The sequence below is a fragment of the Heliconius melpomene genome, chromosome 1 (assembly GCF_056956725.1).
Source record: "Heliconius melpomene rosina isolate 202511_hmr_F chromosome 1, ASM5695672v1, whole genome shotgun sequence".
NCBI classification, from domain to species: domain Eukaryota; kingdom Metazoa; phylum Arthropoda; class Insecta; order Lepidoptera; family Nymphalidae; genus Heliconius; species Heliconius melpomene.
In genome coordinates, this window is record NC_140389.1 from 2,102,411 (window position 1) to 2,127,536 (window position 25,126).

Sequence of the window (25,126 nt, forward strand, 5' to 3'; positions counted from 1 at the left end):
ATTCGAGTCCCACTACGTTAAAAATTCTTCTAAAATATTAAATTATCCATTTCTTTTAAATTTTTTTATAATGTCTTATTCAGCTTCACAATTCTTTCTACTATACTCGTTTATACTGTGTTCTCCTCTTTCTTTACGAACACGAGACGGAAATCATGAAACTACGAAACAAATTTAATTGAATGATGTGCATTGACGGATTCAACCATTACAATTACAGTACGCTCTCCACTGCACCACGATGGAGAAAATCTCTCCTTAAAAAAACGTTAACACGTTAAAACGTTAACGGGTATATATTATCATATACAATATGATGTCTCCAATATAATTACAAAATGAAAAATATTAGGTACTTAGTCCTCAAAACCCCAAAATTATTACAAACAAACCTAAAATCCTCTTAGTGTCTAAAATACTGATCCGTGAAGCACGAAAATATTAAAATTTCAGTTTCAAACGCTAGCTTTAACTGGATTCCAAAGTTCTTAATTACAACTTGTGTTTGACAGACTGCTGGTTAATTTCACCAACTCCGCCGCGCCGTGACGGGGCCTTTGAGACAAATAAATGCGGCCAATTTATAAGAAGCCGTTATAGCGCAGTGGGACTACATTTGATAGTAAATGATGGTTGCGGGTTCGACTCCAATTTAGGAAAAGACATATAAAAAAGGTTTTTCCACATAGCAGGGTTGGCAAAGGGAAGGGTAGTGTAGGGTGAAAGGGTAGTGTTAAAAAACTCCGTTTGCCACGCATCGCCATATTTTCATGATATCGTGTGTTGAATGGCTTAGAAGCGCGAAGAAAATTAAATATTAAATATTTCATTTGCCCGAGTGGAAATCGAACCCATAACCGTCGGGTTTATTTTCGCAAGCTTGTGCCCCTGTGCCAGGCCCCTTAATATTATATTTGTTATTATTTTAGTTTCCCCGTAAAAAAATGCGGCGTTTATGCTGCACCACTCAGGAAGTTATAGAAGAAATATAATAAGAAACAAATCCATACCTATATTATAAATTCGAAAGTAACTCTGTCTGTCTGTCTGTCTGTCTGTCTGTCTTTTACGCAATCAGGGCCAAACCGCTGATTTAATTGTGTTAAGATACTCATATAGAGATACTTGAGGGTCCCGGGATGAACATAGGATACTTTTTTTTTCTCATATTTGTAATATTTTCGATATATACCAATATATTAAAATAATTAATTTGACAAACAATTTATTCCGCCATGTTAATAACAATCGTCGCTACGCGTTGCTAAGCGGCTAACGGCTTGCAAAGTTTGTTGTTTTAAGAAAACGTCACCCAAAATGAGTTTGCTTAATGCATACATGGCGCGCGCCGATATAGATTTGTATACATTAACAAAAATTAGATGATTTCTATAATTGGATATTCATCCTTATGAAAATAAATGAATATAATAGTCACATAGCATTTCATCTAGATGGAAATTATAGTTTACTGTATAACATTGTAATAAATAATTAAGGAGATGTCACTGATTCCAAATGACCTAGCCTACGAGTGGTGTAGTATGACCGACGCGAACGGGCAGATGACTTTGTTAATTTTGTAAATTGTTATATATTTTCGAATTACTATTATTTTTTATGTAATTATTTGCTGCTTATAATTAATCTCAGTTCGGTTATCTATACCGATGTTATACACTTAAAATATCGTAATTTTAATCATTTGGGATTTTATTTAATATTATTCGCAAAAATTAATAATTATTTAATATAGAAAAATGTTAAGTACGCGCGCACTTTAGGTGAAAATTTTAGGTACTTTTTCTAATATTAAGAATTTCCTTTAGTTACTTTTACTTCTTTTGTTTGTTCATTTCGGCTACTCAGAAATTTTTTCTAATAATAAATCTCCACTTATTATTATTTTTTAACTTATTTTAATTATTTAGGCTTATATTTTCGCGGGCGTAGCCGCGTCCGGGGCCACTAGTATTTATATATACAAATACATAAATATCCAAAGACAATGTTCTAAAGATACTATAGAAAGAGGAAATATTTTCTTGCCCTCTGGTTCATATTGATCCCTCCCCGCCGAGTCCGTAAATCATATAAAGTAGTAGTGACCCGTCCTTACTTTGCTCAAGCGTCTGCGATGATCTCTTCATTCAGTAGTTTTAGCAAAAATATTCTTTATATAAAATCAGGTTCACGATGTACCCCACATATAGAAGGGTAGGTAAAGGGAACCTAGTGTTAAGACACTCCGTTCCCCATATTCTGCTAAATTTTTCGATTCACTGCGTTTTGAGTGGCGGAACTCAATGGCGGGCCTTAGTGCCAGAGAGAAGAAATGAAAATATTGATAAATAATAATTCATTTCCTCGAGTGAGGATCGGCCCCACAACCGTCGCGTTACAGTCACACCCTTGTGCCTTTTGGATATTTTAGATGTTATATATTATTTTCTCATTTTACCCCTAATAAAGATCTATCCTATAAATCTATCTTATTAAAAGATTTATTTTTTTACACAAGGAATGTTCTTCCGTTTTTTGATTTAGTAACGATTTATAATCATTTTTTTCTGGTGAATCTGCTTCCATTGAGCATTGCTATGACGAATATGGCCAGTATGTTATACGTTTTTAAAAAAGCCCTAACGAGGCCCCTTAATTACGAGGCCGTGGACAAAGACCTATTTCCCATACACCTAGTTACGCCACTGTCGACACCGCACCATGTCTAATTAAATCACATCGCATAGCAGGTAGAGAGATGGAACCTGACGTTGAGCTTCCCTTGAATTTAAGATGGTAGTATAGGAGATAGTATGCGAGCCGAACGGAGTGTCTTACCCCTCCGTTCTCTCTGTCTACTTTTAGAAAAATATATAAGATGTTCTATTATTTTTAGATACATTTCCTCGGAACGACATTACACAAAAGCTTCGTATTTTGTGTCAATACAATATGTACTCGATGATATGTATATAGGTTGATCGAGTTACGATTGTTTGCGCAGTCACGGATCAAACGTATAGAAGCGAGACAATATAAATATTTTCTTAAACTAATTTGATTCATATACTAAATGTGATTCTTGATTCAATATGTATGGTCCTTTTAAAATTTAAATAAACATAATCAAATAGAAAAACTTTAATGATTTTAAATAAACATAATAAAATATGCTGGCCGATAGTAAATTAAAATTAATATATAAATGCTATTGAAGCTATACAAGTAAAGTTTATTAAGCACCTGAACTTTAAAATATATAGGAATTTTGGGACCTATGAGGAAAGTTGTAAACACTTTCATATTACTTCGCTAAGTGATCGTCGTGAATTATTGGACTTGATGATAATTTATAACCTTCTGTCAGGCAGCATTGATTCACCCGAATTGCTTTCATGTTTAAATATCAACGTACCTATAAAAAGAACTAGAATAGCCCAGTCTAATCTATTTTATGTACCTACATCACATACTAAATACGCGGCTAACTCTTTTTTCTCTCGGGTACCATTATTATACAATAAAAAGTATTCTCATATTGATCTCTTCCATTTATCTGCAGATTCTTTTAGAAACCAAATTAAACGGTTTCAATCTACATAATTGCTTGTATAGTTATACATACACATACATACACACACGCATAGATACACACACAACACACACACAAATGGGGCATTTTATCTTATTATTATTATTTTTATTATTTTTGGTATATGTTATTACTTTTACTTTTTAACTTTGCATTGTTTTATTTTGTTATTTCTTTTTTTATTTAAATATTTAAATATGTATCTTTTTTTTTTTCTAATAATATGTTTAAATTATGTGTAGCTCTGTATTGTACTTAGATAATACTTATAAGTAGAAAACTATAATTGGCTGTATTTTTTTGTATAATTTTTTTTTTCTATAAGTAGTTATTAATATGCTGTTGTTTTCTGTAAAATAAAATAAAATAAAAAAAAAAAAAATGTTGTAATTGACAAACAAATTCTACTTTTAAGAATAAATGAGTTTTTTCTGTATATAACTAGGGCATGCAGGAAAGCTAGTGCTACGATACTCCGCTCCCCACTTTCTGGACAGTTTTTGAGACACTACGTTTTGAGTGGCGGAATTAAATGCCGCGCATTGTCTACCAGAGAGGAGAAAATGAACAAATTATATTATAAACTTGTTCGAGTGGGTGTCGAACCCACAACCGCCGTTTACAGACAGCCTGTGTGCTGCTGCACCACAATATATTTACTGATATACTTATGTTATTTATACACACTAATTATAATTACTGATCAACCAAAAACAAGAATTTTATTATTTTATTAAACGAAAAATGTTTATATTAAAATCGTCTTTTCAATACATATAATACCTTCACTATTAATAGCATACCTTTTCCCACACTAAGTTAACAAAACTGGTCACGTGCGACTCTGACCTGCACGTAGAGTTCCGTACTTTAATGATTTTCTATTTACAGATTTCTTAAGTGTTGTAGACGACGTTGCCTTATTTATAGTAATAGCGGTATTAACAGTGCCGGCCTTTAACTTCTTTTATTTTATTATAAAAGGTTATTTTAAAAGTATTTCTTATAAGATTTACATGGTTAATCGAAGGTCAGTCGTGACGCACAGGAACCTGGGAACCTAATGTTAAGTCACTCGGTTCCCCATTAAAACATTTCCTTTACTCACTTTCCTCCGAATTCTCAAGGCATTCCGTGTTGAATGGAGAAACTCAATCTTTCCACTGGTGGAAATTGAACCCACAGAATGTCACTCCTGCACTCCCACACAACAACGGTTCCTCATCTTTATAATATATACGTATAAAAAAAAACTCTTTATAGGATAATGATGAAAATTATGTTTGTGTAATAGTAGAGCTATTACTGGAACTAAATTTGCTATAATTTAGAAATCACTCACAAAAAATAAAGATAGTTTGTGCATTGGCACACTTACTGTTTAATGTGTTGTTAATTAAATCAGGTAGAAAAATATTTACATACTAGCGACCCTCTTGCGGTTTCGCCCGCTTTTACTACTGGATTATTCATATAATGTATGTTTGCAAAGCACTTAAGATAATGTGAAAATTAATTAAACCCTAATGCAACCCGCATTTTCGTAGTTTCATTAAGGGTTTTCCAATTGTTTTACACAGTAAGGATTTTTTAGTAGGTACCGTAATTTTAAATCTGTGCTACTAATCTTTTCAAGTACTTATTAAAATATATTTAAATGACTATTTTTAGATAGTTAAATGACTATTTTTAAACGGAAGAAATTATAAACAAAAATCTACCTTCTAATAACTACTACAAAAAATATGAAACCAAATATATCGCGCTGAAATAATACATTCAACTCCAATTATCCAATACGTGCAAACGCATCTAAATCTTCGTTGCTATAAAGGCAGGCGGGTTTTTTTTTCGAACTTGTGGTTAATGCTGAAGAGGGTATTCTGTCCCTGATGAAAAGCAAGCACTACGTGGCTGCCTGTGAGGAAAATTAAATAGAATGCATCGGCCGGGAATCGAACCCGGGCCGCCCGCGTAGCAGGCGAGCATTCTACCACTGAACCACCGATGCGTGTAAGGCAGGCGGGCGCGGCGGACGCATGGCGAGTGGCGAGCCGTTTCGTAGCAAAGATTTTTTGATATTGTAACAACTTCTAAAGTACTTATTAAAATGAAAAACAGTAAAAGACAGTTTTGGTCTACATTAAATGGCCAACGTAACTAATTTACTTATTTATATGCTGAGAGTAAGGGATAAGTAAAACTTGAGTAACATACAGCTGATGTGTCAACGGCGGGATGTGTCAACAATTAAATGCGTTTTTCTGTAAAACTATTCGCAATTTCCAAATAGTGTAAACAGCAAATTTTATCTTCGTTTAACGTAGATAATTAATAAAGTATTTTAAAGGATAAGGATTAATACTATTATGGAAAAATATGATTCACAATAAGAAATATATTGAAATTATTATTTTTAGACAGAAAAATGATCACCACACGTTATTCTTAAAAGATACGAATATGCCGTCGCGGACTTTTTTGTAGATCTTATTAAGACACACAATACTCCAGTACATTATTTTCATGTAGTACTTACCATTAAAGCAGCGCATGCGCGAAAGTGTTTCAACGGGTAGGACTTTATACATATTTATCGTATTTATGTTAATTTACATAAGAATGTACAAATAATAAACTATATATAAACCTTCTACGAAAAATACTCGACCTAATGGTGAAAACCGCATCAATATCCGTTGGGTGGTTTAGAAGAAGAAGAGTTAGAAACAACAAACAGACACTTTGTTTTATAAGATACTAGCGACCCCCTTGCGGCTTCGCCCGCTTTTACTACTGGATTATTCATATAATGTATGTTTGCAAAGCACTTAAGATAATGTGAAAATTAATTAAACTCTAATGCAGCCCGCATTTTCGTAGTTTCAATAAGGATTTTCCAATTGTTTTACACAGCAAGGATTTTTTAGTAGGTACCGTAATTTTAAATCTGTGCTACTAATCTTTTCAAGTACTTATTAAGATATATTTAAATGACTATTTTTAGATAGTTAAATGACAATTTTTAAACGGAAGAAATTATAAACAAAAGCCTACCTACTAATAACTACTACAAAAAATATGAAACCAAATATATCGCGCTGAAATAATACATTCAACTCCAATTATCCAATACGTGCAAACGCATCTAAATCTTCGTTGCTATAGAGGCAGGCGGGTTTTTTTTCGAGCTTGTGGTTAATGCTGTTAAAACAGCGACACCGGTTGGGTAGGCACTACGTGGCTGCCTGTGAGGAAAATTAAATAGAATGCATCGGCCGGGAATCGAACACGGGCCGCCCGCGTGGCAGGCGAGCATTCTACCACTGAACCACCGAAGCGTGTAAGGCAGGCGGGCGCGGCGGATGCATGGCGAGTGGCGAGCCGTTTCGCAGCAAAGATTTTTTGATATTGTAACAACTTCTAAAGTACTTATTAAAATGAAAAACAGTAAAAAACAGTTTTGATCTACATTAAATGGCCAACGTAACTAATATACTTATTTATATGCTGAGAGTAAGGGATAAGTGAAACTTGAGTAACATACAGCTGATGTGCCAACGGCGTGATGTGTCAACAATTAAATGCGTTTTTCTCTAAAATTATTCGCAATTTCGAAATATTGTAAAAAGCAAATTTTATCTTCGTTTAACGTAGAAAATTAATAAAGTATTTTAAAGGATAAGGATTAATACCATTATTGAAAAATATCCCTCACAATAAAAAATATATCCAAATTACAATTTTTAGACAGAAATATGATCACTACACGTTATTCTTAAAAGATATGAATATGCTCTCGCTGACTTTTTTGTAGATCTTATTAAGAGGAACAATACTCCAGTACATTTTTTTCATGTAGTACTTACCATTAAAGCAGCGCATGCGCGAAAGTGTCTCAACGGGTAGGACTTTAGACACATTTATCGTATTTATGTTAATTTACATAAGAATGTACAAAAAATAAACTATATATAAACCTTCCCTGAAAAATACTCGACCTAATGGTGAAAACGGCATAAAAATCTGTTGGGTGGTTTAGAAGAAGAAGAGTTAGAAAGTTCAGACAGACACAAAAAGCGACTTTGTTTTATAAGATATAGGATAGGATGACCATACTAAAAAATTAAAAATAAAATAAAATGGTAGAGCCTTACAAAGCTATAAAAAAGTTCAATTTTTATAACTCCTCCCACCATTTCCCAAAATCAAAAGTATTTTTGTGAAAAGCACGTAGAAACGTAAACATGATTTATGTATATAAATTAAACACATTATTTTGATGGTCAAGTAAAAATAGAAACGGTGCACACAAAAACGATCGTAACATTCTTCAGTTATAAAGAACTGTTTTATATCACGGGACGGTAAATAAAATGTTCATTTTCATTATTTTTGAGGTTTTTCCTCAATTTGTAGGGGGAAGTAGGGGTTATTGATACATCACCCTGCCTATTACACGATATAATTTTTATTTTGGAATTTTAGAGCTCGTGTTGCAGGTGTTGTCTAACTGTAAAACTTGTGGGTTCTATTTCTATTTGGAGAATGAATTATTTTCAATTTTTTCTCTGGCAAAAAGACAAAACGCGGTGTTGAGTTACCTCAACAAGCAATGTGATGAGTTAACTCAACGCCGCGCGTTAAAATTCGTCGGTGCACGGAGAACGAAGTGTCATAACACATGGTTCCCCGTACCTACCCTGCTATTTGCGTGAATCTATGTTGATATTTTTAATTTCCTGTAAAAATATAGCGGTATATATGTACATGCAATGCCTTGCATTCGGAAGAAGAGCTAAAAAAGTATCTTGACAATAGGTTTACTGAGCCTACCGTGATAATGCGTGATAAAACGTAAAAAAAACATAATTACAATAATTGTATATCTATAAAAACACACGCTAAAACAATACATCTGTAGAGCACGGAATAAACAAATTATAATAATTTCCGTTTCAAAACCATTCAAATTCAACTTTCCGGTTTAATTTACTTACTTGTTTACTTCGGCTTAAATAAGTAGCTTTGTGAAGTTAAAACATAACGTTACATTAATTAAGCCCAAGTCAACTTTTTAGACCGTTGGGAAAAAATATTTGAGAGAATAAAAGGATTAGGCGGTAGTGGCGCAGAGATGCTGTGAACGCGACAGTTGTAGGTTCGATATAATCTCGGGGAATGGGTTATTACTTTAGGACCCCCGGCCAACTCTTCTATATGCTTTACATATATAGGATACAGAATCAATATAAATTTTGCCTTTAAGAATTTTTTTGCACTTTTAAAACCGTTAAATTTAAAAGAAATAACCACTGAGAAATTTTTCTAGAAATAACATTTTTTGTGAAATTTTAATTATTCTAAACTCATTTAAAATAAACCGTAACATAGAGTTTTGAAAAAGTTTCAAATCTCGGAGGGAGGGATTCATTGACCTTTCTTTGTTACTAATTATAAGTATCCTTGAGATATATTTAATTTAAATAACTATGTATTATTTTGTAATTTCACCGTGTATTCCTCGTGTAGTAGGTTCGGCTGAGGGCACCTAGTGTCAAGACACTCCGTTCCCGACTTTTGGCTCAGTTATAGAGACATTGAATGTAGAGCGACGGAAGTAATTTAGTTTTAAAATTAATTAAAATTTATTCATAATGTTAGCTTTCATAATTTGCTATCCACAACGCTAAGACTAGCATCAAATTGAATTATATAAAAAAAATATTTTTCTTATAAAACATATAAAGCTAAAACTTCAACTTTACTCGTTTACCAAAATAATTTACGCAGATGTTTAACATCACAACACAAATCAAATTGCGCAAATATTTGTATATTACATACATCTGCTACGCCGCGAGTTTATTTAACCAAACTGTTTAAGGTCGCGTTATATAGACGGTATTTTTGGAACGATTTCTTGATCTGATGATAGCTAGATTGCATACGTAGAATATTCCTAGATCCTAGATATAGTTCTAAATGAGAAATCTTGGTCTTTACCCTATATCCTGAATATAGCAGCAGGCACAGCTCCCGGTTCCCACACCGCACCGGTGCGACGAAGCAGAGCGACGAAATAAAAATATTCCATATCTTCGAGTTTGAGTGGGGAATGAGCCCCCAAAAAATGGGACTTACAGTGAGAAAAATATTATATGGAGGTTTTTTCTCTTATCCAATAAGCAGGTCACTTGATATTAAGTGATTACCGCTGCCCGTACACATTGGCAGCATCAGAAGAACCACCAATACGCTGCTGGTATGAAACACTGTGTCACTATGAACTCTAATTCAAAATTAATAAATACCCATATAAATCTGAACTTTAATTTACGAGTCAACAAAAAATAAGACTCTAAAATGCACATATCAATTCTAAACTCTACTCTAGCAAAAAAACTTATTTCATTTAAAATAGCCCCGTATATTTCCAGAAATAGCCCCTCGGTTGATGTTTATAATTAAAACGAAATCTAAACTGTAATATCCCGGAACTTTCATTTAAAAGCATATAAGATCTTCCGCCCGTTAAGAATAGCTTCATAATATTCAACACTTTTGACCTTTAAATATTTTTGGTATAAAAAATATTATATTACTCGTATAATATAAGAAAAATATTATCGTTTCATACAATAACTAGACTAAGGAAAAAATATTGAAGGATTTCTAAGTAAAGAATATATACATATTGTATCATGTTGTTTTACGATGAGACTTATTTTGTAGCTCTGGTAACCAGGCAAAGCGCCACAGTAAGGTCTGCCACTCAACACACAATGCCCCCAGAGAACTGAATGCCTTGACACTACGTTCACAGAAATTAATTAAATGCCATCAGCATTATTTATCTTGTTCTAAATTAATTTTCCGATTACGTGGCATACCCGCAGACAAAGTTATTCCAATACCTTCCTTTGGCCTTTCGTGAACTTCTTTAATGATTATAAATAAGATTTGTATTAAATAATAGTTATTACTTCGTGTTTAAGCAGTATTAACTGTACCTCTTTACTGCTATACTGTAGCAGTAGTGTATAAGCCGTATTTAACAACGTTCAAACACGAAGCTTTCATACTCAAAGTGTTATATGAAATGAATGCTTTTTATCATTTATAAGAGTACATTTTGACCTCATTACTTAGTTTCTGTAAATACGGTAAGTAACTTTTCTTTTTTATTATAGCTCATGCTGTATTTGCAGAGGGAAACCAGTGTAACAACACTTCGCTTCGCGCTTTGAGAGTGGAGGGTTGAGTGGAGGAACTTACAGCTGCAGTGTTAAGTCTTTATCCCAGAAAGTGGAACAGAAAATAATGCATTCCCCAGTGAAATCGAACCACAACGGCCTCAAGCTTAGTTTAAAATATTATAAAATGTAACCTTGATTTCAATTTTCTCTATCCTTATTACCCTCTATTAGAAAAAATATTTTATTTTGTAACAGAATATTAATGTGGCGCGGCGTTTAGTTCCGCCACTCACCACACAGTGGCTCCAGAATTCTCTCCCTACCCTGCCATGCGCGGCATAGAGCGTGAAGCGTGAAAAAAAAAGAATATTATTATTTTTAATTCCAACGAAAATGGGAAAAGACGGATAATTTCATTTCACATCGCAAATAAAATTGCGGTCGACAATTAGTGTAAAAGCATTTTTAAATTTACAAATAATATAAAGCTTTTATGTATTTCTGTTGAGACGAGGCGCGAAAGCTCAACAAGTGGTTTTTTAAAATATATTATGCTTTTATATTTTCATCCCGCTGTCGTAAAATATATGAATTGTAAAATGAAAACGAAGCTTATTCCTAAATAGGTACCTACTTAATATTAATGTGCATTCAACCTTTTGTTTTGTTCCTAACACGAATTGATTCTAATAAAATGGCGATATCTAGAAAACAGACTAACTTACTACTAAATTCCGCTTATCTTGATATTAACATTCGTATTCTTTTATATATATATATATATTTTTAACCTTCAATACTTACCCACTTTCCGCACAATTAGCACAATTCCGCACAGAGTAAAGAAATGAAAATAATGCATTACGAAGGGAATCGAATGCACAACATTCATGTATACCCTTCATACATACCTTTTACCATTTCTCCACGACATCTTAATTTCTAAGCAAAATCCTAGAAAAAAACAAAGCCAAATCCTTAAACCTAACAGTCAGACTCGCAATAAACACTACAATATATACATTCCAGTATACAATCTCCATTCGACCTACTTCCCTCTGTCAATTAGTACTTGATAAATGTCATTGTTTGTACGGTAGGTACCCGATTAATGATCTGCCCAAAAGGGAACCCGTTTCAACGCATTAACGAATTGATTGAAACTTTGTTGAAATGTGAATTCATTTGGAAGAAACTCGTTCTGTCTAGTAAAGTAGGCCGTTTTTATAAGCGGTGGCTATAGGTTCCAATTTTGTATCTAAGGGTTCGAGCTTACCGGAGAGAAGAATAAGATAACCGTCTAAGTAGTTTAATGCTCATTTGATGAATGTTATGAGCTGTGTAAAGATCTATTATCTGTAAACTTGGCGGTAATCAGAGCGAAGAATTTCAAATAATTTTAAATATCCCGAGTGGGAATAGAGCCCACAACCCTCGTGTTTCCAGTCAGTGCCGCTGCTGTGACGGTCTCATAAATAGTACATTTTAAAGTAATACAAATCATGGAAAGAACGTTTTTTTTTTTGAAGGCTTCACTTTCCGAATTAAAAAACTTTAAATATTATATAAGCTGTTCTAATATAATGTTAGAAAACTGTCGTAACAAGACGGGCCCGTAAATGGAAAAATAAAGATAAAAACAAATAGGCATTTCATATTCTTTTTCATTATTGATGGTAATTTAGTCCTAATTTAGTACAGTTGGGTCATTCGAGCTTATCAGAGTTTTTTATGGCCTTCGCACTGTAACCGTGCCAAAAAACCTATGTCAAGATACATATAGCAAAGTAATTTGTTATACTTGCCCTAAAAAACCAGACTTAATATATCATTTAAGATATTCTATTATTATTTACGACATCTCCTGTTGAATTGCTTGAGCATATTAGACAAATTTAAAATAAAATATATGTATACATATATTTCTTTAGCTTTATGCTCTGTTCCTTACATTGAAGGCTAAATAGAGGCAAGTTGGTGTCAAGACACTTCGTTTTCCATTTATTACCTTGAGTGGGAATCGAATGCACCGCGATAGGCTCAATATTTCTATAAAAAAAATTATTATGAATAAATTAAATATGTATTTGGCTTTTATTAGCGTTCAGCGTTTATTGCTGGAGTCTAATTTTACAAAAATGTTATTTTATTTGTTGATTTTATTTTATTTAATTTATTGAATAATTTAATCAAAATATTTATTGCTGTACTAACCTTACGTGGGTTATCTAAAAGACCTAAATGACTAAGGTAATTAAGATAAGAGAGTTATTAAAGTGAAATTAAGTGCTTGCACCCGAATACTACTAGCTATAAAATAATAACTGCTTTTTAATGTTTAAATTTATTATGTAAATAAAATTACAATGATAAAACAATGACCCGTGTGACACAGTGATGCTATTACTATCAGTTGTTACAAGTTCGATTCCCGCTAGATGAGAAACGATTTGAAAAAATAAAATCTCGGCTCATAATCAAAACATATTAGGTTTTTTTTCTTGGTGTGGTTATTTTCTTTGTCGTCTTCGATATTTTTTAGCATCATGCTACTAAATGCACGCACCTACTAAACGAGGTAAGCACAAGAATCCTGGGAGTGTTAAGACACTCGGTTCTCATTAAGATTATAAACAACTGCAAAGATAAATTGTTACATAAGTCTGTCTAATAACTATTATCATTTGAATTAAGTATCTATCAATCTCATATCAATCTTTTTAAAGTAAGAATTAATTTATTTATTATACAAACAGATAGGAAGCCATTGTGGCGTGGAAGAAATATAATAATAAAACATTTCAAAATAAAAATTATATATTTTTATAGAACAATCAAAATGTCACTCACCGTCAAATATTCCATTATCTCAACACAAAACAACAATATCAAAATAATTGTTGTAATTCATACAAACTTTTTAATTATTCATTGTTAACTTTGCTCAGATTTTGTTTCCATTTCGACAATTTACGGGATCCATCTCGTTGAATGTATCCCGTTGAACGTATCCTGTTTAATGTATTCAACGGAATGGATCCATCAAAAAGTTTTGACATGAACGGCTTTGAAGCTTAATTTCAATTCAATTGTTAAAATTGTATTACGTGTAAATAGCATAATTATTGTTTTCCAAGTTTTAATGGAAGAAGAATGTTTTAATTTCCTTTTAAAAATAAAATTTATAAAATTAATGATAAAATATTATCTTTTAATCGCTATCTTGTCTCAATGGTTACGTCTTGTTTTTATTTCCATACTTACATATTTAATAAACATTCGGATCATTCAAGCGGGCGAAGCCGCCCAGTCCGCTAGTAATTTCATAACACTAAATTCGTTTAACAAAGTATTTTAAACTTGGAAACAGAATGACAGCACTATTTTGTTTTTCTTTTGAATATTTTAAAATACTATTCACACTCAGGATTACAAACATGTTGAAATTCCGTTTAACAATTTCACTGCTCTTAAATATGTAATCCCTGGGGCGGTTTTAAATCTAGGATTGAAATTTTATACGTATATATAAGTAAATAAAAATTGTTTTATATTTATTTGTTTTAAGTAAATAAAGAAATTAATATAATTCGGAAAGGGGGAAGTGGAGTGTCTTAACACTAGGCTCCCTCTGACCAAACTGCTACATGATAAAGTGTGAAGCAAATATATCTTTATATAGCGTCCACAAATAAAATATTTAGTTTTATTACGCGTAAAGAAAAGAAGAATTAGAAGAAAAACGTGAAATTATTAATGGCTCATTTAAATATGTAATTTTAAAAATAGAGCGAAAACGTTAAAGGTAACGTAACATAGGTACGTAAGTTTAAAGGTAATTTTAATATTTTAAAGGTAATTATACCCTTGGAGACATTCCATGACTAATGTATTTTGCTGTTTTTCTAGCATTGCAGCGCTTTATTAACGTTATAAAGCTACATTGTTTTAGGTTGCTTCTAAAAAAGTATATTTTTGAGAAGTTTAGAATTAGGAGGCCACTGATACCAGAGAGGAGAAAAAAAATTAAAATGTTTGTTCGAGTGGCAATCGAACCTACAATCTATCGAGTTTACAATCACACTTTTGTGTCCCTGCGTCACAACAGGCCTCAAGATAGATAGAACATTATATTACCGTTTTGATTAAGAATACACAAATAGCTAAATTGTATAACATGCACCGACACCCATTCTTACTTCCATTAAATAGTTTTGACAAAACAAAACAATTTCGACTCTATATCTGTACTATGAAAGTTCACAATTGAAATACAATGAAAATATGAAGTAGCGCCATTGAAAATGATTATTGTTATGTTATTACCGCCCTAGCTTTGTTGGTATTTAAACCAGAAATGCTCGAAGCGCGCGTAATTGGAATTTTCATATTCTTATAACGTCTATTAGTGAAATAGTTTACATTTATGGAATTACTTTATGATACAAGTTAGCTCGTGACTTCGTCTGTGTTATTTTATTATTAACAAAATGAATAAGAAAATTTATATGTAACCCCGCTATGGTAATGAGGCAAAACGCGGCGTTGAGTTCAGCCACTCAAAATTCAATGCCTCTAGAATTTGTCAGATAATGGAGAACGAAGTGTCTTATCGCTTGATTCCCTCTGCCTCTATTACAAGCGGGATACCACGTGCAGCAAATATATTTTTAACCAACGCGAACACAATATCTAGTTTTTTGGGTGGCAAAAAAGAAATAAATAGTTGATTACTATTTTCTCCCTATGAAACTGGTAAATTTAAAACAAAAAAGTTTTGAAATTATTAAAAGCACATTTAAATATGCAATTTAAAAAATAGAACGAAAACGTCACCGGAAACGCTCGCTATCCTCCAAAGCAAACACGTCATGCAAATCAAACGACCGTCTATTTATCCGGCGCGAACAAAATGTTTATTTTATTTGGTCACCTTTTCCCCGCTCATTACACTTCAGAGTAACTTTGACTTTAGATTTTTCGATTTTATGAATTTTTCATCATTTCCCACTTGAAAAGTTTAAGTGATATTTATTTTGGTGTTCTCTTTTGACTTTAGATCTTTTATGGTGAGCACAAAAGTTATTTTAAAGGTAATTTTACTTTCAAGCATACTCGTATAACAATATGCGGAAAAAAGCGTCAAGCTAAAAAAATGTGATTTAAAGTTGTTGCCATGACAACGATTTGCATATTTTTTTCATGCCTTATACACATGCCCATATATGTATACCCATAGCTTATAGCATAGCATAGCTTAAGAAATAAATAACTTTATAACATTAAAACTTAAGAAACAGAAGCTTATTCAACCCACAACACCTCTATATTTATAAAACTCGTGTCAATACCGAGTGACAAATGCAAAAGGCAGTCAGAACTACGCGGCGTAGAACGCTGAAATTTGTCATTTAAGACTCAAGGAGTATGGCAGCTTTCAGAGCACTAAATGAGGTTTTCTCGAAATTCCTGGAATGGGAAAAAATTACTTAAAATTTTACATCCTGAAGTCCACACTAACAAAATGTCGGGTAACGACTAGTTACATATAAAATGCTACCATAACAAAGATTTTGAATCAAAAAAGACCTGTAAAATTAAAAATTTAAAGCAATTCACGAGCTATTTTTCTCGCAAACATTTGACAACGCGATTCACTGCAGAATTCAAAGCGAGTTCTTGCTAGCGTTCCTCGCGTTCTTGGAAACCAGTAGTTAGAGGATTTATTTTGTCCATATATGTCCGTACATATACGTATATATGATAATTTAAGTTAAATTATAATTTAAATGCATATATTTGTAATGTGTTTGATGGACAGTTTTTTTTCTAACACAATAAAGTGACGAGTTAATCCATTATAGATAGAAAAGTTACAGGATAGGCATAGGGAACCTGAAAACCTAGTGTTATGACACTCAGTTCCCATTAAGATCGTCCCGTTCGACACTTTCTCCCAAATTCTGGAGGCACTGTGTGTTGAGAAATCAACGTCGTGCTTGGCCACGACACCAGAGTGAAGAAATAAAAATATCAAATATTTTCAGACATGAAAATATGAAATATTTCATTTCCTCGAGTAAAAATCGAACCCATAACCTGTCGGGTTACAGTCACAAGCCCTTGCCCCACGACTGGCCACTGGGGATTTTTTGATTGAAAAACCACAGCAAGTATTATAACAATAAATTATCCCCTTAGAGATTCTACAACCATCGTATTTCTTCCCACAGCTTGATCGCTTCAATAACGTTTTATTATTACATTGTTTTACGTTACATCTAAAAATATATATTCAATATAAATTATATTCCATTTTTTCTTAAATACAATAAGAAATGTAAGAGGACACCTGTCAATAAATCAGTAGCAGACAACAGAAATCGAAATAATAATGAAAACGACTCCAATTTCGGTTATATTTCCAACCTAACCCAACTTTCAAACTGAAACATGATTGGTCGACATAAATCTGAAACCTTACAGATCTATAAACCACAGTCTCTACGACCCATTTTTCAGTCTTCGACAGGTTCTGTTATAATAGAAGGCCAACTTAGAGTATGCTTGGGAATGTCTAAATAAAGACTTCTTTAGTCAATATTGAGACAGAATTTAATGTTAAGTGTTAAGATTGCGAATAATTCACGTTTCGTGTTAAATGGCGGAACCCAACACCGTGATTTGTTTAACAAGACCGGACATGTGGATCGTTCCTCAATTCTGACCGAGGATACCCTGCGTGACATCGGAACAATTTACATAATGTAATATAGCCTTCCTCGATATATGGACTATAAAACACAAAAAAAAACATGTTCAACCAAACAAACTGTTCGGCTAGTAAGTTACTAGTATAAGTTGTTCGTGTAAATTAAACAACATAAAATAAGTCCGATAAATCGTGTTAACAAGTTTCATTATTAAGTTGTTAACACGCTTGTATCACTTCTATTCAACTTTTCACGCTGGGAACCTATCAAACTGGGCCGAAGTGAAAAATTTATGTCATTATTTCTTCAGAGACGGACAAGGGCAAGTTTCAAAGAGTAAAATATTCTTGTTTGAAGTACTTTCTTAACAAGTTGAATCGATTTACTTTGATAGAACGTTTGAAGTGACATTTTATTTAGGGTTCTCTGAAGAGAACGGAACCAAACGTCTTTAAATTACAAAAGATTGGCCATTTTTTGTGAATTATTGTTTTTTTTAAGGAAATGGTTTTATTTTCGTTTCTTGGGAAAATGTGGCCTTTACCCAATGTGTTTTTAAATGTTTTACGTTATCGTAAGCTGTAGAGATTCTACAGTGTTTAATAACTAATGTTAGTATAGAGAACTGATACATACACTCGTACAGAACCTGAAAATCTCTTTTATTTCAAATACTAATACATACATATTCTTCAACGGTACCATCTATATTGTGATGTTTTCCTCACATTACACAATAGAGACCGCTCAAAACTTCTTAGTCCTCTCTTAGTCCTTTTCTGTACTCCCCAAGGACCCTACAGGTCAAATGTCAGCGGTCTATCCCACGTAGTTTCGGCTGTGCGTTGTCTGTTAGTCACTCGGTCACGGAAGGGTTTTATACGTTTAGATTATATAATAAGTTATCGAACAACAAATAAGGTGATAGACCTTATCTGTTAAAAACTACTTTGACCTAATATCTCTTTTTCATTATTCTTCGTCGGTCGTTCAACATCCACCTCTTTATTTTCATTCATGGTCATTATACTCGTATTAATTGAGAAACCCTGACTAAGATGGCGTGTCTGCCAAATGCAAAAGTTTAAATCTATATTATAATACTGCTTCGTCTTTTAATTTAATAATCTTAATTTAATATCTCCTTCACTATACTGAACATTCTTTATGAAACACTAACGTAAAGTGTATTACTAGCAAAGTACGAATGGCAATATAAAAAAATTGATTCAATTTAAACACCATTATTAAATTTGAGATTAGTACCTTAGAGTATTACCCGATAGAACTTGTCTTATATAGACATTTTGAAATTCGAAGGTACAGCTGTGCACAAAAACTTGGCATCGGATACAATTTTTGCATTCTTGAATATTGGAACAATTAATACACTGTCCCGTAAACGTACAAACAAGGGTTGTTTATTTAAGAGTACCTACTCTTGGTGACTTATTTCTGTCTACTCGACAAGGTTCGTTAAGATTTTAAAAAGAAAATACGAAAATTCAAATAAAATTGCGGAAAAAACCTGGGTTTATTTCGCTTTTTATCGTGTTTTGTTTTTTGAAATCCACGTTGAAGCCCTAACTTACTCCTGCGATGAGGCCCTACTATTATTACTGCTTGTAAGTACTCTTTAGTCTTTATTGAGATCTATCTTTTGTAATTTAGAGAGTCTTAATTTAGAATAATAAATTAAAATTGATTAAAGTTCAATTTACGCAATATTATCGAGTCTTACACTCGTTTTTAGTTTGTTAGAACCAAAAATATTTAAATTTCATATTTATACATAGGCAAGTTAAAGTTTGGCTTTGAGTTCCGCAACTCAACGCGCAATCTTAAATTCTAGCAGAAAGTAATGAGCGAAGTTTTAACTTACTCTTTCTACCTACTTTATTTTATACAGAAAATTCGTAGTCTATGTATCAACCCCAGGAGTTGTACCCCTAAGAGTTAGAAGTGAAAAATCTCGTCGTATATCAATATGGAGAGAAACGCTCAAAAATATCAAGCTTAACAACATAATAAATACCATCAAGGTTATTATGAAAAGTTAATATAAAACAGGAAAAGAAATCAAAAAATGTTTGTAGTATTTAATTAAAATCGCTTCAATTATAACATTGTATTAAGTAACAAAGTGGAATGTCTATGAAACGTTTTGAAACATTTGTGTTTTTGACAAGCCTCGGTCTCGTCGTTAATGAATATTCCTACAATTAGATATTGTTAGGAATTATAAAATTAATTACGCAGACTAGGAGATTGTCGAAAGTGCGATGATTACCGGACATTAGACGTCACTGACAAAAAATTAAATCTACAACGTGCCTAATGAAGAGATAAATTATTAATTTCTTCGCTTTTGTAAGAAAACTAGGGCCTGCGTTGAGTTTCGCTACTTATTATGCAATTATTTAAAAACTGGGGAAAATTAGTAATCATAAAGCTCCCTCAGGACCAGGACCTGTCTGTGTCATTTTAATGAGTATAAAAACGATCAAGTGCAATTCGGAGTAACACACGAAGGATTCGGTACAATTATCTATAAAAATGGGAAAAAATCACGTTTGTTCTAAGAGACTCCCGTACAACAAATTTACCCTAAAATATTTATTTTATTATATTTTTTAATTATAGTGATCAAACAGGCAGACCCGGGGTAAAAAAAGAATCCGGTTTTAGCCTTTGGGTACGGAACCCTAAAAAATCACCAGCACGTTTTGCCAACGAGAAACCCATTTTAATATACGTTTAAGTATATTAATGTTTTAATACGAGTATTTTAGTATTTTAATACGAGTAAAGCGAAAAGCTTAGGTGTAGCGCGCTATCACAACTTTGTTGGTGGCCAACTCTATATTACATTTTTCATATAACATTGCAAAATGAACTAACGTAACTACGTTACTGAACTTTATTATCATGTTTTTAAAACTTCATTAGAGCCAAACTGTTACTGCTGTTTTGGAACTAAAAACAAGATGCGGTTTTAAATGATTTTAGTTTAAAAAATCACATATTGCGTATAAAAATTATCAATTGATTGACGATTCATACCCGATAGATAGAGTTCCGCCTTTTAATTTTCGAATTCGGGTTGACTAGAATCACTCTGCATACTACGCTGCGAGAGCTAAACATGAGCGTAGAAATATTGGCAGCAGATTGGTCCGTGCCCACCCCAGAATAGTCATATGCCCACCTAGATGTTTTACTAACAACAAATTTGCCCTGAAAATTAAAAAAAAAACTGAACACGAACAATGCTAAAGTCTAGTCTATAAGTTAGTGCATAAAGCGTATGATCCAAGTACCACAACCATTACACATAGTACAGCTTATCTTAAAATATATCTATTTTATTTAAAAATCATCAGTTTAATATGTGACGTTGATCTCTGTAACTATGTCTCGAAATCGGACGGGAAGTGAAGAACTTAGTGTATAGACGTTACATCCTTTTCATTTAAGAATCTCATTTACACTCAAGCTCAAGTTCGTTAGAATTAAGAGAGTGGAGCGCAAATATAAGCGCAAAGAGTATGAGGCCATAGTGGCACATCGGCACGTCGTCTGAATATAAATGTGAGGCTTGTGAGTTCGACTCTCATTCGAGGGAATTAATTATTTTCATTTCAGTAAGCGCGGTGTCGGATTCCGCTATTCAACGCACAAATTCCCGAAATTTGGGCGGAATGTGGAAACATTAATACTAATAAATTGAGGTCGATATAACCAATGCAAAAACACAATGTCTCGAATACATATGGAATGTGGAATATTGCTTTTCTCCAATTTCTATTTTTCCATTTCCTCAACTCCGCGTTTTATCTCATCAGTTACTTGAACGACGAAATGAAAATAAGTCATTTAATGCTCCAAGTGAGGATCGATAAAGGAAACTGTCTCACTGTGCCAAAATATAGGTCAAAAATATATAGGCCATACAACGGATCTTCTCCTAGTGCTCCCTTAGTCTCCCCAAGGACATGATAAATTTCAGTGTTCTACGCTGTGCAGTTCCGGCGCGTAACTCCTGTGTAATATCAATCAATAATGAATGAGTTTTATATATAAAGATTAGAAACGAATTATTTTACTTTTTTATAAATTCTTCGGGAACTGTAATGATCCTATCCTATCACAATATGTAAATTACCACAGTCTCTTAGACGTGTAACGTGTTGGAAAATTTTTCATATTTAATTTAAAATGCAAAGTAGAAATTTGTTTTATAATTGTTTCTATGCATAAATCTATTTTAATTAAATTTATGTTTTCAATGAAAACTTTAAAAGAAACAAAACTTTGCAACTGTTCAATAACTAATTTATTGTAAATCTAAAGGGAGTAAAAATATTAATCGAAAGATACTTTCAAAGAATTAATAAATTTATTATTAATTAAAAGTTTTTTTTAAAACATTCTTACTAGATTTTTTCATGGTGATTACACCATTATTTTTGAAATCAAGTAATTTAAGTTGAAATCCTTATTGGGTAAATGGTACAAAAAAATGTAGTCCTCCATTTTATTGCGGCGGCCATTTTGAATGAACAACAATATCTATTACATGTAATTTAATTGTTATTAGAATTGAAGTCGTAATCCAAATTTCAGTTCAATCAGACACTAGGAAATGGATCAAATTGTTTTCAATATTTCACATAAACTAACACACATTACTGACACGAAAAATTAAATAAAAGCTTTTAAAATAACCGTCACAATCATTCTTCTGTACAACAACTGTAACATCATGCTAAAATTGGCTAGTTAAGTTTTTATAACAGATGTGCTTACATTTTAAAGTACTTATACGTATTTCTTCATGTTTTCTTTTTGAAGAATCTTCTTCAAACCTGGGTAATAACATGAAAATCATTCAGTCACAATTTCATCGATTTCTTCTCATCAAACGCCGCGTCGTTTTGTAAAATCTCTTCCTCATATGTTACAATGTATTTTATAACCCATCAAGACTAAATCACAATGCATAAAATTGTAAGTGGGACGCTCGAACAGTCTCATACTAAACTATATAACACTTAACTAACTATAGCCCTTATTATATTTTCTCCCCGTCTGTACGAACTTTAGAATAAAGTCTAACGAAATCTTAAATATATTTACATAGTTTAGGTTTCGACAATTCAGGAATGGAGAATGGGTGTCAGAATGTTTTGATCTAAATCTATATAAAGAGATATAAAATTCTACCATTACTGTGCGACTTACCCAGTACAGACAGACGAAAGTTGATATTTGGCATGCCGATATGTTACACAGTGTAAGGGAGCACCTCAACTACCACTTCAACATATATAAATAAAAAACAAAAGGTTTTCAAAACATTATTTAAAAGTAATCTTTTAACATCTTTTAAAATTTTACATATTGACTTTTATAAGCTTTACGTAGAATCCTGCACTTAGCAGGGTAGGCAGAGGAAACGAGAAAAAACCGATTTTATCCATTTTACGCCTATAAAATTATAAAACTGCACACACAAAGTTACGCGCGATGACTAGTTGAAAATAAATCTCCATATGAGATATAAGTTTGTATGTACATAGATTTGTAATTTTCCAGTGGCGGCTAAACTTTATTGGCAGAAATTACTAATATACATATTAATGAGTGTTGTTTAAATATTCAAAACTTTAAGGGTTCTCCGAAATTAAATTACCTTCATATATTATGGAGATCAATATAAGTTTCGCAGCAACTTTGTTTTATAATATATTCTATATTTTACTTATTTAGAGTAAGTTAAATTTCTCACTATTATGCGAGTCTTGCTTGCTTTCTTAAAATATTTATCCTAAGAGTTATTCTTGACTAAATAAATATAGCTTTTAAGTAGATATGCATGTAGATATGGACGCCACCTATTAAATATAAAAAATCCAAAAAAGTTCCGTTTTTTCAGTAAAATGACCTGTACACAGTTTCAGTTTTTTTACAAGTAGTGGCAGAATTCTACGCCGACCTTTGTCTCGTTAATAGAGCGAGGCAATGAAAGGCACAACCGTCGCGTATACTTTATAGTCAGAGGCCAAGCAACCACAGCCTTACATACGATAGTATATTAGCAAAAATATTTTATTGGAGCAAGTGCGTGTATCCACGCGTCTTTCCGCTTCCGGAAGCGGAACACTGAGGATATAGCATTTATTTATGTGAACTTCCGCTTCTGAAGATTCTATGATAAGATTCGATCTTAATATGAAATATAGTATTTTTAAAAAAGCCGTTATAGCATAGTGGGACAGCATTTTACTGTTAAAGCGTAAGTTGTGAGTAGAATCCACATTCGGGGTATTTCATTTATTTTTATTTCTTTTCCTTCCGATATACTAAACGCGAAGTTAGGTATTTGATTTTATTAAACAAAATAACTTTTTCGTTATATTAGAACAAAAAAATAGTTTAACATTTAATGACACGCAAAAATGGAATGTTGTTTATCATAATCATGGAAATAAATAATTTTACAAAAACAAATAGAGGCAGAAAATTTAAAATAATATATTTTTATAAAAAAAGGACAAGAAATTTAAAGCAAAATTAGAATAACGTGTTATTTAACAGATAAATACAAATAAATTACGAAATTATTTCCTAAAAATGAAAGAAAATAAGAACAGCTTATAAAAGAACAATAGAAATTCTTTATTCTACATTTAAATATCATCCCACTTACCTTATACTGTGTCAAAAGATCAAACACGAAACATCCAACCGTATAAAAACGTAAAAAACACACACTAAAATAAAAATACAGAATCAACAAAAAACACGTCAGGCACTTTAAAATAAAATAACTATTGTATTTGCACAAAATAAATATAATAAATGGTTTATTCGTATTCGATATTATACGTATTTGAGACAAGCAATACGTCCGTTCGTCGCGAATGCTGAAAATCTACTGAGTAACTGACTGTACTGTACCCTGAAAGACCCCTCCCCCGTGCCTTCGACTTCTTACTGGAAAAGTTTCAGGGAAAATTGCCTCTATTTTCACTCTTATTTCAATATAATAGAGCTTAGATTTGCCTTAATGAATTCACAGTGTAAGATTAATCATCGGATAGTTGTTTGATCTAAGAAACTGTTTACTATACACACTAGATTATGATCGAATTTGTTCATTTATTAATAGACTTGTTAAACTTTATAGCCTTAATTTTAAATCTATACATATATTAAAAGGGTATCTGGTCGGTGTCTGTACATGGAAGATATAACAGAAAAATATTATTAACTTAGCTTAGCTTTATGGTGTATCAGTAGCGGGGTAGTTTGAGAGAACGAAGCGCCAAACGCCTATATCTCTTTCGTCGTCCACTGTCATTAACCTCTTCATGCATGTCCTCCGAAGAGTCCTCATACTTTTTACGTGACCTTCCTCCAGTATCTTTGATACTGTGTTTTCGAAGGTCAAACAAAACTAGCTGAGCACGTTCTTCTTCATTCTCACCGTGACATTCTCGTCATAAACTCTTAAATTATTAAAATATTTTTTATAATTTAAGAGTTTATGTCTGCATGTACTCCATAACGGTATCCGCTTATTTTTTTAGAATTTATAATCATTATTCGTAACA

The 25,126-nt window shown here is 32.4% G+C and overlaps 1 protein-coding gene and 1 non-coding gene across 3 annotated transcripts in view; both read right to left on the bottom strand.

The window, feature by feature from the left end:
- Nucleotides 1-24,436, bottom strand: part of SPR (G protein-coupled sex peptide receptor) — a 193,242-nt gene extending 168,806 nt beyond the window's left edge. For both annotated transcript variants that reach the window (XM_085185916.1, XM_085185908.1), the window contains exon 1: nt 24,220-24,436. The gene's annotated coding sequence lies outside the window, so the exon portion shown is untranslated. The remainder of the gene's footprint in view (nt 1-24,219) is intronic.
- On the bottom strand, nt 5,536-5,606 carry TRNAS-GCU (transfer RNA serine (anticodon GCU)). The gene has a single exon. It is a non-coding gene; the product is annotated as a tRNA-Ser (tRNA).
- Nucleotides 24,437-25,126: the final 690 nt, after the last annotated feature.